The sequence below is a fragment of the Bemisia tabaci genome, chromosome 10 (genome assembly GCF_918797505.1).
Source record: "Bemisia tabaci chromosome 10, PGI_BMITA_v3".
NCBI classification, from domain to species: domain Eukaryota; kingdom Metazoa; phylum Arthropoda; class Insecta; order Hemiptera; family Aleyrodidae; genus Bemisia; species Bemisia tabaci.
Window position 1 is genome coordinate 3,225,919 of NC_092802.1, and position 12,827 is coordinate 3,238,745.

Consider the following 12,827-nt stretch of genomic DNA (forward strand, 5'->3'; position numbering starts at 1 on the left):
CCTGAATAATCAGCCCGCCAGGGATGAAGAAAGTCTCCTACATCGTCATAATGAAATTTGACGTATTTCTACCGAACGGAACTGATGTATGCGTATTATGACGTGAGCCCTGTTATGCATGCGTTCTTACGGGTCTTAGGGCTCATGTTTTAATGCATAAAGTTCCGTTCGACAGAAATACGTCCAATGGAGATGTTGCATGTGTGAGGAATTTGCGATTTGACTGTTGATTCTTATGTAAAAGTTCGCTAGAAACACGATGGTGCTACTGGTTTTTTCTGAAATCAACTCCCAAGCTCAAAAAAAGCTCTCAAGTTGAGGCCAAAATGGAGGGGATATCCCACACTATCCTGAGAGTCCACCTCTACATCAAGACGAACTCACCATGTCAAAGATAGGGAGCGAATACATTAGCAGGGATGCCGTGATTTCAGTCTTAGAGTCCCCAAATAAAGTGGCAGCCCTGTCAATGTATTTGCTCCCTATCTTTGCATGGAGAGTTTGTCTCGATGTAGATGTGGACTAGTAGCGTGGGATATCCCCTGCATTTTGGCCTCAACTTGGGAGGTTTTTTTGAGCTTGAGAGTTGATTTCAGAGAAAACCAGTGGCACCATCGTGTTTCTCGCGAACTTTTACATAGGAATCAACTGTCAAATCGCAAATTCCTCACACATGCAATATCTCCATTTAACCTCGTATGATTTTTTGGAGCTCTCAGAGAGGGAGCGGAGTTTGCGACCCGAGGCAGGGCCGGACTCCAGGGATGCGGCGGCTCCCGCGAGTCGCGACCGGTCAAGCGCGCTCCGAAAATAGACGGCGGAAAAATTCCTGGCGCACACGTCCCGTGACGTCCCGTGCGTCCCGTACACGCGTTGCGGGCTCCGGGCCGTTTCGCGAAATTCCTCCTTCGCCTCGGCTAGGTTCATTGACAGCCCTCGCACCCGCTTGCCGCGAGCAACGAACGTCTTCGTCTTGCGGGAAGCACGCCCCGCGCCCGCACGTTTCAGACGCCCGTAAACGCATGAGCGCCCCTTGACGCGACCTTGTCTCTCCGCAGACTCCAGATACACACTGGAAAACAAACACATTGGATCTAGAGTCCAGACTCTTGAAAACATTGACAAGAAAAAATACTCTTGATTCAATCAGATTTAAGCTTAAATCAAAAGGAAATCCGCTCAAATTAAGAGGCTTGGTTCTTGATTTAAGCTAGATTCTGATTGAATCAAGAGTACTTTTTCTTGTCAATGTTTTCAAGAGTCTGGGCTCTAGATCCAATGTGTTTTTTTTTTTTTTTTTCCAGTGCAGGAGTCGCTCTTATTCGGTGCAGAAAGTTCCACTGCTCAGTGCTTCGAATTCACCCTTAAGTTAGGGTGCGTCTATGGGGATAGCACTGAAGTGTCCAAGTATGGAGCGGTGCGTATATGGGGAGAGTACGGAAGTGTCGAAGTATGGAGCGATGCGTTTATGGGGAGAGTACACAAATGTCGAAGTATGGAACGGTGCGTACACGGAGACAAAAACCTCGTGCGTGGGACCCGAAGTTTAGGTCATATGGATCTCTGAAGTTTTCGGATTAAGCATCTGAACACTTTAGGTCCAGCTGCTAAGGTTCGGATCACACATCTGAAACTTCAGTTCTCACATCTGAAGCACTTCAGTTTTCACATCCGAAAAACTTCGGTTCTCACATCTGAAGTACTTCAGATGTGACACCGATGTCAGTTGTTCAGACCTGATATCAGATGTCAGACCTGAACTTCGGCAGCTAGACCTAAAGTGTTCAGATGCCCAATCCGAAAACTTCAGAGATCCATAGGACCTAAACTGCGGGTCCCACGCACGAAGTTTTTTTTTCTCTGTGTACATGGGGAGAGTACAGAAATGTCGAAGTATGGAGGGGTGCGTATATGGGGAGAGTACAGACGTGTCGAAGTATGGAGCGGTGCGTACATGGAGATAGCCCAGAAATGTCGAAAATATAGAGCTTTTATGGCCCAAAAGGGAGAGAAGAAAGTTTTAGAAGTTAAGAAGTTTTAAGAAAACTCAATAAAAATTCCCAGAACCTTCTAAATTCCATTTCCATTCTAATTCCAAAAAATTGTTCATGATATACATCCTCCCCTCATGTTTTGCTACTCTAAAGCAGAAACACGTTTTAATCGAGAGATTTACTCACGTGCTCATGGAACTTCCCCCGTCACTCCACGTGAGAGACGGAGCTCACGCGCCCAAGCATTATTGCTGCAACCCCCTACCCCCCACCCCTGCGCCGCACCGCTACGGCCCGATTTTTGAATCTATGCCTGTGCAAGACAAGACGGAGGGTATAGATTCGATACGGGTACGTGAATCGATCGACCATGATTCACGGGTTTGTCGATTGACTCACGGCTTTTACGACCGATTCACTGGTTTGTCGATCAATCCGCCGGTTTGTCGATCGACTCGCGGCTTTTGTCGATCGACTGACAGTTGGATCGACCGACAAAGTTGGATCGAACGACTCCTCTTACAAAATATTCGCATCTGCCGTAGTATCGTTTTTAAAGCGGAAAGCTTAAAAACGCACTTTTTTTTACAACAAAGATATTGAAGTCAGGAGTGTACTTCAGACTTTTCCGATGCGCTCATCGTGATTTTCGAGCCATTTTTTGTAAAAAATATATTTCCTTTTTGCTCTAGCTAAAGTTTGCAACAGGCCCTACCTACCAAAATTCTCGATACCTTTACCCTACAGTAAAAAATCAAATAGACTCATGATAGAACTGACCATACTTCTGGTAAAATCTGCCGTAATTTTTCTTTATTGCATGCTGTGTGCATCGATCGTGCAACTTTGAACTAGAAATGCTCTCCGCAATCCATGCTTTATGCCACACTCCTGGAAAAACGAGCGATGAATTTTTCAGCGGGGACAAAGGAAGTCTGGAAACTTCGAAACGAAATTCTTTCATCAAAACTGGCAACCCTGGTCTGTCATATGTCAGATTCGCAAGACATCGGCCGTTGTTCCCTCCCGTCACCAGTGGTGAGGCGTGAACGATCGATCATCGATATCCCCCCCATATGAAACTGTGGTAGATAATCGATTATCAAAGAGCTCTTTGTGAACATGTTGTTTATCGATCTTTTTCCGTAGGTTTATACGGCAGATCATTCGATATAATATCGCAAAGAACGTCACGCCACGGCCCGTCACAATAATGCTCCCCACCCCCTTGGATCCCTGACCTTGAAATCCAGCTCTATTTTCACGCTGCGATTGCGGGGCTGTGCTCTTCCTGATGTGGTGCCGTTTTGACAAATTTCCAATCTCGACTTGTAACCTGTCGTTCGTCCATTTGGCATGTGTAGTCGATACACTCTGCTCGGTGCTCGGAGGAAAAACGCCGTATGAACATCTTAATGTTGCCAAATTCGATCTATAATAAATTTTTCCCGCCTTGAAATCTCCTGAAACCCCGGAGTAAGTGGACCATTATGCACTGATAAAAGCTTGTGTGTTCTTGTGTTACTTTTGGTTGATAAAAGAAGTGAAATACAAACCAACACATATTTTGTATTGCTTTTGGTACAGTTTGCGGAGAACTTAGCGCAGAAAGCAATGGAGAGACTGGGAACATGCGTTCCTCCGATTGCGATGTTGGTATTCACCATTCGTTATTGATTAAATTATTTCAAGAAAACTTACGGATTTTTTTTAATCGCAGGAAAATATCAGGAAAATCCAAAATGAAATTTTAGTAGACACTCTGAATTGTTTTTCATACTTCGGACAACATATAGGGTGGGGAAGGGACATTGCCCATGAGACGCCCACTGAATCCGTTGCAGTTCGCGATTAGATTCAATTATTGTACTTTCTGGTTTTTGTTGTGAGCGGAAAATTCAAATTTTTCGTTAGCAATGCTCAATAAAAACTGTTACATCCTGTTCGGGAGTGGATATCAGTAATTTTCGTTGCGCCAATCGTGTTCAAAGTGTAATTGGATTGGTCAGTTACAAAAGCAGTGTGTCTAGCAGCAGGATTTTCCCGATCCTATCAGAATTTGAGGTCTATCAGAATTTAATCCCGATTTCATCAGGATTTGAGAAAAGTCGCCCGTCCGCTTATTTTCCGTTAATTATACGCCATCCGTCCGTTAATTTTTCTACGCAAAAAGTCAGGATTTGGAAAAAATAAATGAAATCAGGATTTAGCGGTCAAAAATCAGGAAAAGTCAGGATTTCCCAAAATGAACAAAAATTAGACACTCTGAAAAGGGCTCAAGCGCCAAAAATAAGAATTCAAGAAAAAATGGTAATAACCGTTTTAATCGCTCCCTTCTAAATCTCAGAGCTCTGAAATATTAAAACGATGACAAATTGATTGATCACATTTTTAATTGACCTGCAATTTAAAACGGGTTGGTTTATACAGTTTTTACCGCGTTTTTTTTCGCATTTTTACATCTGGCGCTTGAGTCCTTTTGTAACTGACCGATTCAATTGTGCACCAGAAACACATATCCAAATGATGATGTTCGTACCTTGTGTAGCGGTCCATCTCGAATATTTACACTGGAAAAAAAAACACATAGGATCTAGAGCCCAGACTCTTGAAAACATTGACAAGAAAAAGGACTCTTGATTCAATCAGATTTAAGCTTAAAGCAAAAGGAAATCCGCTCAATTTAAGAGGCTTGGTTCTTGATTTAAGCTTAAATCTGATTGAATCAAGAGTATTTTTTCTTGTCGATTTTTTCAAGAGTCTGGACTCTAGATCCAATGTGTTTTTTTTTCCAGTGTAGGGTGGAAGAAAAGGGGGATATGTACAAGTTTTTCAGGTATATTTTGCCTTTTCGGTAGGAAATTTGGCAACGTTGGGAGGCGCATTCGCCGTTTTTCACTGAGCGGTGTGGCGCGGAACAAAGGGCCGTTAGTCACTCGTCGCGAGGACAGTCCGCCCACACTGAAATAGTGATTGCAGCGGCGTCGCGTCAAAATTAAACGCATTTAAATCAAAAGGAACTATATCCATTCCGACATGAGCCCTGAGACCCGTAAGAATGCATCCATGACAGGGCTCATAACGTGATGGATATGGTTCTGTTTGATTTAAATGCGTACAATTTATCGCCAAGTTCGGATCAGATTGACCTTGCAGGGTGACGAGTTCTCGAACCGTCCGGGAAAAGCTGGGGAAAATGGAAAGTCTGGAAATTTCGCGTCAGAAGTCAGCGTTCGCTATTGTGCGTTACTTTCGAAACGTTAACTAACATTGACCTTTGACAAATTTGACCTTTAATTTGGCTAAGTCAGGAACGTGCACATTTTTTTTTTTTTTTTTTTTAAAGTTAAATTATTATGAAAAACGCCCCTTTCTGTCTCAGGTCTTTTTGACACTCAATCGAATAATTATGAAATGAAAGTACATATAGTATAAAAAAATTTGTCCTTAGGATTTTTTTAATGTTTAGAATTCAGAAAGAAAAACCGAGAATTTCCAGCGCACCTCTGGAAGGAGCTTGAATGGATTGTATTCCTCACAACGCCCCATTATTTAAATGAAAAAACGGTTTCACTGAAATATTAAACTTCTTGCAGCATCTTCGATTTTTATGTTCTCAGTTGAAACCCGACCGTTATAGTGTACATTCGCAGACTATGAATAAAAAGCATGGGATATTTCCTTTTGTATTTTTCTTCTCCGCCAAAAGTTCGTCATGAAAATCCTTTCGACAGGGTTGTCAGCGGTCTGGAAAACCGGGAAAATCAGAGAAAGTAGGGAATTTGCGGCAATCGGGAAAATTGAGGGAATTTTGCGAGGTCTGTTTAGCAGAAGTAGGTGTAATTTAAAGGGGGAAAAATAAATATGGAAGTTTGAATAGGATATCGGGGAATCCGAAAATTTTGGAGTTACGGAATAGCAATATTAGTCAGGGTATTTGATGATGAAAAAATTATGGCAACCCTGTTTGAATCTTATGAAAAAGTTCTTTGATAATTCTGACACGTGGTTCACAATCTTATTCGCACGGTGGCTTTTCGTTCGACCTCGAGTAAAATGCCCGGCGGGAAAATTGTGAGCTTTCCGTCACGGAAAAGCTCCGAGCTTTCTGCGAAAAACTTTTAATTCGAGGGTAGTTGTTGTTCCAGACGAGGAAAAAAGCGAAAGTTGTTTTCTTTTTTCTTCCTCCTCAGAATCTCGCGCAGGCTTAACCCTCCGCCAGGGACGATTTTAATCTCGTTTATTTGCTCTCGGTTTATCTTCAAAGTGGCACTAATGTAGCGTGTTTTCGTGTGTTTCAGATCTAATTATCTCTAGCTGAGGCGTGTTTGAAGGTTCCCGGAAATCAAGGCTCTCTCAGGTAAGCCCAAGTCATAATATCCTTCCTCGAAGCAATGGATGTGTACACGGAGAAAGAAAACACGCTTATTCCGCGGTTACCACGGTAGTAATGTCACACGAGATTCCACGTCGGTAGAACCGTGGATTTTGGTGAGATTATTGATGAGCATACACTGGAAAAAAATGGACCTTTAACCCAATTTGACCCTAGCCCCCCCCCCCCCAAATTTTAGCGTACCCCAAAATCGTTTGACGTGCATAAGGAGACCATAGAAATGGTGTTCTGTGCCAATTTTGAATGAAATCGAACAGATAGATTCTGAGATATCGCTGTACACAGATTTGGGGGACAGCTGACGGACGGACACACATTTTTTCAAGTATGGTTATTTTGACTCCTGGGACCTTAAAACGTCTAGAAATGATGAAATTTCAACTTCTTTTTTTTTTTTTTTTTTTCTTGGAGGATGACAATACTTCCTCTCTACCCTAGGGGAGCGAGAAAGTAAAAACACATTGAATCTAAAGTCCAGACTCTTGAAAACATTGACAAGAAAAAAGAATCTTGATCCAATCAGATTTTTGCTTCAATCAAAAGGAAATCCGCTCAAATTAAGAGGCTTAGTTCTTGATTTAAGCAAAAATCCGATTGAATCAAGAGACTTTTTTCTTGTCGATGTTTTTAAGAGTCAGGATTCTAGATCCAATGTGTTTTTTTTTTCCAGTGTAGTAGCATAAAACTATGCTCATGGTAGTATTTTTGTACTCACAGTAATATTACGGTGAACTTGGTAACATCACCGTGCTCATCATTACAGTCATCAAAATCCACGGTTCTACTACTGTGGAATCTCGTGTCATTACTTCACTTACTGTCATTACTTTCGCGAGTCAATAGCCATGAGTCTGGCTAGAATTGGGTTCGGGGAGACGGGCGCGATGCTTGCAGTATTCTCTCAGTTTTGCAGGCGCTGTTCGCATCGGCGGTGATGAGGAGAGAGGCTCCATTTAAACCTATGTTAAATAATAATCGATTCTTGTTGTAGCACCAGGTCCCTCCAAGAATGAACACATTTCCATAGGTTTAAATGGATAAAAACGATGTTTCCAATTTACTGAATCCGCCAATGGGAGGCAAGCGGAATTTTCCTTGAGCGGATCAACGATCGTGGCTCCTGGCCGCAGTCCAAGGAAAACCGTATCGGCTTTTCAACCGCTTTACTTGGCACACCCGTGCACTCGAGTTCACCACAGAGGCGGATCCACCAATTTGGCAACATCGGATTTTCTCCCTTTAAACCAATGTTGAAAAATTGATTCTTGTCGGAGCATCTGGCTCTTCCCAGAATCGATAAATTTCCATAGGTTTCCATAGGTATATCCCTTGTAAAATGATTCAAGTTTATTTCTTTGTGAAGTTTTGTAATTGATTGTCATGATGATTTCAAGTATGGTTTCGCATTTTAAATTCAGATTTAATTGTTGATGAAACTCCTTGGCTGTCTGAACGAATCTTCGAAGTATTTAAAACGAAGTATATCCCTGTTAAAATCATTTAAAATTATTTCTTTATGAAGTTTTCTTATCGTTTGTCATGATGATTCCAAGTATGGTTTCGCATATCATCATCATATTTATTTTTGATGAGACTCCTTGGCTGTCTGAACAAATCACAGAGATGCTTTTAAGGCATTATTTCTGGTGGAAACCCATTCCAACTTCTCTCTTAACGAAGACTTATCCATTGCTCGTCGTGATGATTCCAAGTATGGTTTCGCATTTTAAATTCAGATTTAATTTTTGATGATACTCCTTGGCTGTCTGAACGAATCTTCGAAGTAATTCAAACGAAGTATATCCCTTTTAAAATTATTCAAGTTTATTTCTTTATAAAGTTTTCTTATCGTTTGTCATGATGATTCCAAGTATGGTTTCGCATTTTATCATCCTGTACATTTAAGTTTTGATGATACTCCTTGGCTGTCTGAACAAATCACAGAGATACTTTCAAAGCATTATTCCTGGTGGAAAATCACTCTAACTAATCTCTTAACGAAGCTTTCTCATTGTTCGTCGTGATGATTCCAAGGATGGTTTCGCATTTTAAATTCAGATTTAATCTTTGATGATACTCCTTGGCTGTCTGAACGAATCTTCGAAGCATTTCAAACTAAGTACATCCCTTTTAAAAGTGTATTCAAGTTTATTTATTCATGAAGTTTTCTGATCGTTCGTCATGATGATTCCAAGTATGGTTTCGCATTTTATCATCCTGTACATTTAAGTTTTGATGAAACTCCTTGGCTGTCTGAACAAATCACAGAGATACTTTAAAGTATTATTTCTGGTGGAAAGTCATTCTAACTTTTTTCTTAACGAAGATTTTTCCATTGTTCGTCGTGATGATTCCAAGTATGGTTTCGCATTTTAAATTCAGATTTAATTTTGATGAGACTCCTTGGCTGTCTGAACGAATCTTCGAAGTAAGTGAAACGAAGTATATCCTTTTACAATCATTCAAGTTTATTTCTTTATGAAGTTTTCTAATCGTTTGTCATGATGATTCCAAGTATGGTTTCGCATTTCATCATCCTGTACATTTCATTGTTGATGATACTCCTTGGCTGTCTGAACAAATCACAGAGATACTTTTAAAGCGTTATTCCTGGTGAAAAATCATTCTAACTTCTGTCTTGACGAAGTTTTCACATTGTTTGTCATGATGATTCCAAGTATAGTTTCGCATTTTATCATCCTGTACATTTAAGGTTTGATGATACTCCTTGGCTGTCTGAACAAATCACAGAGATACTTATAAAGCATTATTCCTGGTGGAAAATCATTCTACCTATTGTTTTCCATCGTTCGTCATGATGATTCCAAGTATGGTTTCGCATTTTAAATTCAGATTAATTTTGATGATACTCCTTGGCTGTCTGAACGAATCATCAATTTATTTCAAAATGTCATTATCAAGTAACCGGATCAAGATTTTTAAAGTTACGTCAGTAAATTCATCGATAAATATTTTGAAGCTGCTCCAGTTTTTTTAAAACACCGTTTTCTCGGACTTTCGAGAGTTCCTGTTTCGGTGAAAGAGCTATTCGTATCCTAAGATGTTCGTCAATCAATTTCCATCCGGCTGATGGTCCGAGGTGCCATCAACAGAATGCAGTTTCATCGTAGACTCGCTTCGCGCATCATCGAACAAGCCAACCGATGACTGCGCCTCAAAGAGCGGCGGCTACCGATGCAACTACACAGGACAACACCCCCCCCCCCCCCTCACCCCGGCCATACCCCATTGCTCAATGAGAAGCTGTATTTCCGGCAATTAAGTTTTTCTTGTTGCAAAGCGTCGCTGTCGAATGGTTGACAAATTTTCAGATTTCTACCTGGAGAAAACAGATTCATTACCCTTACAATGCTTTGAATGAATCCAAGTTCAACCTATTTTTATAGTCGTAGCCAGGTACACTGTTAGTTTCGCGGTAGCAATTCCGTCGGTTCCGGTAACCAATGCTTACTGCAGGCTGATTGTTGGTATTGATAGACAAAAGTGATAGACCTCCGTTCGCCTCCGTGACAATAATTTCGATGGCATGGTGACCATGGTGTTCAGCCGTGCTAAGGAAGAACGCCGTATGAGCCTTCAGACGTTGCCAAGTTTCCCCCGATAAAAACCGAATTTATTGGGAAAATCATGCAAATTATTTCCCAACATTTTCAGGCAATTCAGTACGCAATTTAATGTGAAATATTTCCAAATTTTAAGGAAAAATATGCACGAATGTTGCCAATAATACAAGTTTTAACAAGAGAGATTTGGCAACTCTCGAATGTTCACGGGACGTTTTTCCTTAGCACGGCAGTGTTGAGCTTTTAGTGATGATACCTAGGAATTACCGTTTGAATCATCATGAAAACGATTCCTTGGCTGCTTTTTTTCTGAACGAAGCTCTCGAACCTAATGTTTCATCAAGCGCCCGACCGAAATGGCAATCGGTGTCCAAGGCTTTTCTCCGTCTTTGTGGGCGAAACATAATACAAAGTGAATCAAGTAAATAAAGTAATAACTATCTAGGTAGAACTCTACTAATATCATTTTGGGCTTTTTAAAAATTAAAATAAAACCGAAGATACTGAAGTTCGAAGGATAGTAGAACGTATTTAAGTCAAAAGGAACTGTGTCAGACGCAAACCCTATGCACATCATTCCTTTTAGAATAAAAATGTCCATTTGATGGCTTTGTCATGATGATACCTAGGAATTACCGTTTGAGCCATTCTGAAAACAATTCCTTGGCTGCTTTTTATCTGAACAAACAAAGCTTCTATGTTCACATGTTGAACCAATCGATATCGATACAATCTCACCTGTTTGGTGTATCGAATACTATCTATAGCTAACTGAGTAAAACATTCCCAATATCATTTTAGGGATATTAAAAATTAAAATAGAACCGAAGATAATGAAGTTTGAAGGATATTTGATGGCTTTGTCATGATGATACCTAGGAATTACCGTTTGAGTCATTCTGAAAACAATTCCTTGGCTGCTTTTTTTCTGAACAAAGCTCTATATAATATCCTTCTTTATAGAAAGGACGGAAAGTGTCAGGATGATCTGATTAAACTGCTCTGACTTGGGCAGAATCCTTGAATTTTAGGGCATTGCCCAGTTGCACTTCAAAATTCTTTTATTTTTCCAAGTTTTTCATGGATTTCGGTTTACACAATTTGAAAAATTGGTTTTTCTTTCACCCAACATCGTCTCTAAACGATATATTGTTTCCTAACATCTACTTACATTTAAAAATGAAGGTGTTGGAAGAGAAAATTTTCATTTTAAAGTCATTTTTTAAAGTGTTCATAATGTGTTCTGACATCTTTCAAAGTCTCGAAATGTTTTTCTGAAGTCTTTAGAACATTTCCGTGATTTCTGCTCACACTGAATGAAAATCTCTCAGAAACTCTGGAAGGTTCCTAAGTTGAGTTGCAGTGAGCGTAGTGAAAATCAGTGCGCCTTGATTCCATCGAATATGCAACACGGACATCCATCGAGTACGAATAGTTGTATCCTGGCGCCTTGTGAGAGTCGCGTCGATGTTGGATGAAAGTCAGTGCGCCTTCTTTATCGAATATGCAACACGGACATCCATCAAGTACGAATAGTTGCATCCCGGCGCCGTGTCAGAGTCGCGTCAATTTCGGCCGTTAGCCGAGGTTTGTGACAATCAAATCGTGCGGGTCAGTTTTGTCCGTTGCAACCGTCCGTTTCCACCAATAGGATCTTTTCTTCGTCTTCTTTGTCCATCGCTTTGTCTATGGATTTCAATTATCAGCCTGCCGATGCCGAAAAGCCGTCGTAACCTCTCGGAAAAACGAACGCACTCCTATCATACGTTCTCCTTATCTTTATGTTACTTAATCAAAGTTAAATTCAAGTCGATAGATACCTGTAATTTGATTGTATATGGTAGTGAAGACAATATGTATTGCATTTTATGTCAATAAAGACTTAAAAAAAAAAAAGACTTAAAAAAAAAAAAAAAAAAAAATATCTGGCACGGATATAAACGAATATCCCGGCAACTGCGCCGAGCGCGGAGTAATTAGAGCCACAAATTGGCCCCTTTTGTCCGCGAAAATCAGTGAGCCTTGAAGGGGGGCAGGGGGGCCTGTGTGTGTTTTTTCTCTCTCTTTTTTCGTGCCCGTTGCACGCGGGGGAGGGGGGGGGGGGGTTCGGAGCATGCGCCCGGTTTATTTTTCGGGCGTTTTTGTTTTGGGCGCCGAGTCCTCCGAGCTCCGAGTGTGTCAGTGTTTTGTTCCCGGCGAGGTCACACGTCGCAGACAACGCGCCGATTTCCGCGACACCGCAAATGCTCCGTCTTCGATTTTCGATTTTCGATTTTCGGCGAATCCGGTGTCAAAACAAGCCCGTCGCACAATAGAGGTTGGACATGTTTTAAAAACTGTAAAAAAAAAAGCGTGTATCTTCATAAATATGAAATGCTAATGTTTTAAAACTAGTTTTTTTGGTTTCTAAAATTTCATTACCGACTTCCTCCAAAGACTTGGTCCACTGTGCGTCGTCGTCCCCCCCCCCCCCCCCCCCCCCCCCCGTGAAGTAACGTAACTACATCACAGTGTTGTCGAATTTCCCCTCGCTAGCATTTTTATCAGGAGAATCTTGGGATTTCACAAACTGGGGACTGTCGAACTGAAATCTGCACTGATTTTTCACAAATCTTGGATCGTCGAACTGAAATCTGCACTGATTTTTCGTCCCATCTCATGCAAAAGCATAAAAATTATGGACAAATTTTGATCAGTTACGTTCTTAGCTTTTTTCAACAACCACTGTTGCTGGAGAAAGAATAGTGTAAACCGTTCAACTTAAAGTAAGCGCAAGCTTACCAGACAACAGTCCTCGAAATTTTCAAAAAAAGGAGCCTCAAGGAAAGAAGCCGTTTGCGGAACTACTATGAA

At 41.0% G+C, this 12,827-nt stretch overlaps 1 protein-coding gene and 7 non-coding genes across 11 annotated transcripts in view; all 8 read left to right on the forward strand.

The window, feature by feature from the left end:
- Ufd4 (ubiquitin fusion-degradation 4-like) overlaps positions 1-12,827 on the forward strand; it is a 175,295-nt gene that overhangs the window by 30,949 nt on the left and 131,519 nt on the right. For all 4 annotated transcript variants that reach the window (XM_072305444.1, XM_019052976.2, XM_072305446.1 and 1 more), the window contains exon 2: positions 6,296-6,354. The gene's annotated coding sequence lies outside the window, so the exon portion shown is untranslated. The remainder of the gene's footprint in view (positions 1-6,295; positions 6,355-12,827) is intronic.
- On the forward strand, positions 7,766-7,846 carry LOC140225738 (small nucleolar RNA SNORD53/SNORD92). The gene has a single exon (XR_011900721.1). It is a non-coding gene; the product is annotated as a small nucleolar RNA SNORD53/SNORD92 (small nucleolar RNA).
- Positions 7,925-8,004, forward strand: LOC140225734 (small nucleolar RNA SNORD53/SNORD92). Its single transcript, XR_011900717.1, has one exon. It is a non-coding gene; the product is annotated as a small nucleolar RNA SNORD53/SNORD92 (small nucleolar RNA).
- LOC140225737 (small nucleolar RNA SNORD53/SNORD92) lies at positions 8,084-8,164 on the forward strand. Its single transcript, XR_011900720.1, has one exon. It is a non-coding gene; the product is annotated as a small nucleolar RNA SNORD53/SNORD92 (small nucleolar RNA).
- Positions 8,406-8,486, forward strand: LOC140225732 (small nucleolar RNA SNORD53/SNORD92). Its single transcript, XR_011900715.1, has one exon. It is a non-coding gene; the product is annotated as a small nucleolar RNA SNORD53/SNORD92 (small nucleolar RNA).
- On the forward strand, positions 8,730-8,809 carry LOC140225736 (small nucleolar RNA SNORD53/SNORD92). The gene has a single exon (XR_011900719.1). It is a non-coding gene; the product is annotated as a small nucleolar RNA SNORD53/SNORD92 (small nucleolar RNA).
- On the forward strand, positions 8,887-8,971 carry LOC140225733 (small nucleolar RNA SNORD53/SNORD92). The gene has a single exon (XR_011900716.1). It is a non-coding gene; the product is annotated as a small nucleolar RNA SNORD53/SNORD92 (small nucleolar RNA).
- Positions 9,201-9,279, forward strand: LOC140225735 (small nucleolar RNA SNORD53/SNORD92). The gene has a single exon (XR_011900718.1). It is a non-coding gene; the product is annotated as a small nucleolar RNA SNORD53/SNORD92 (small nucleolar RNA).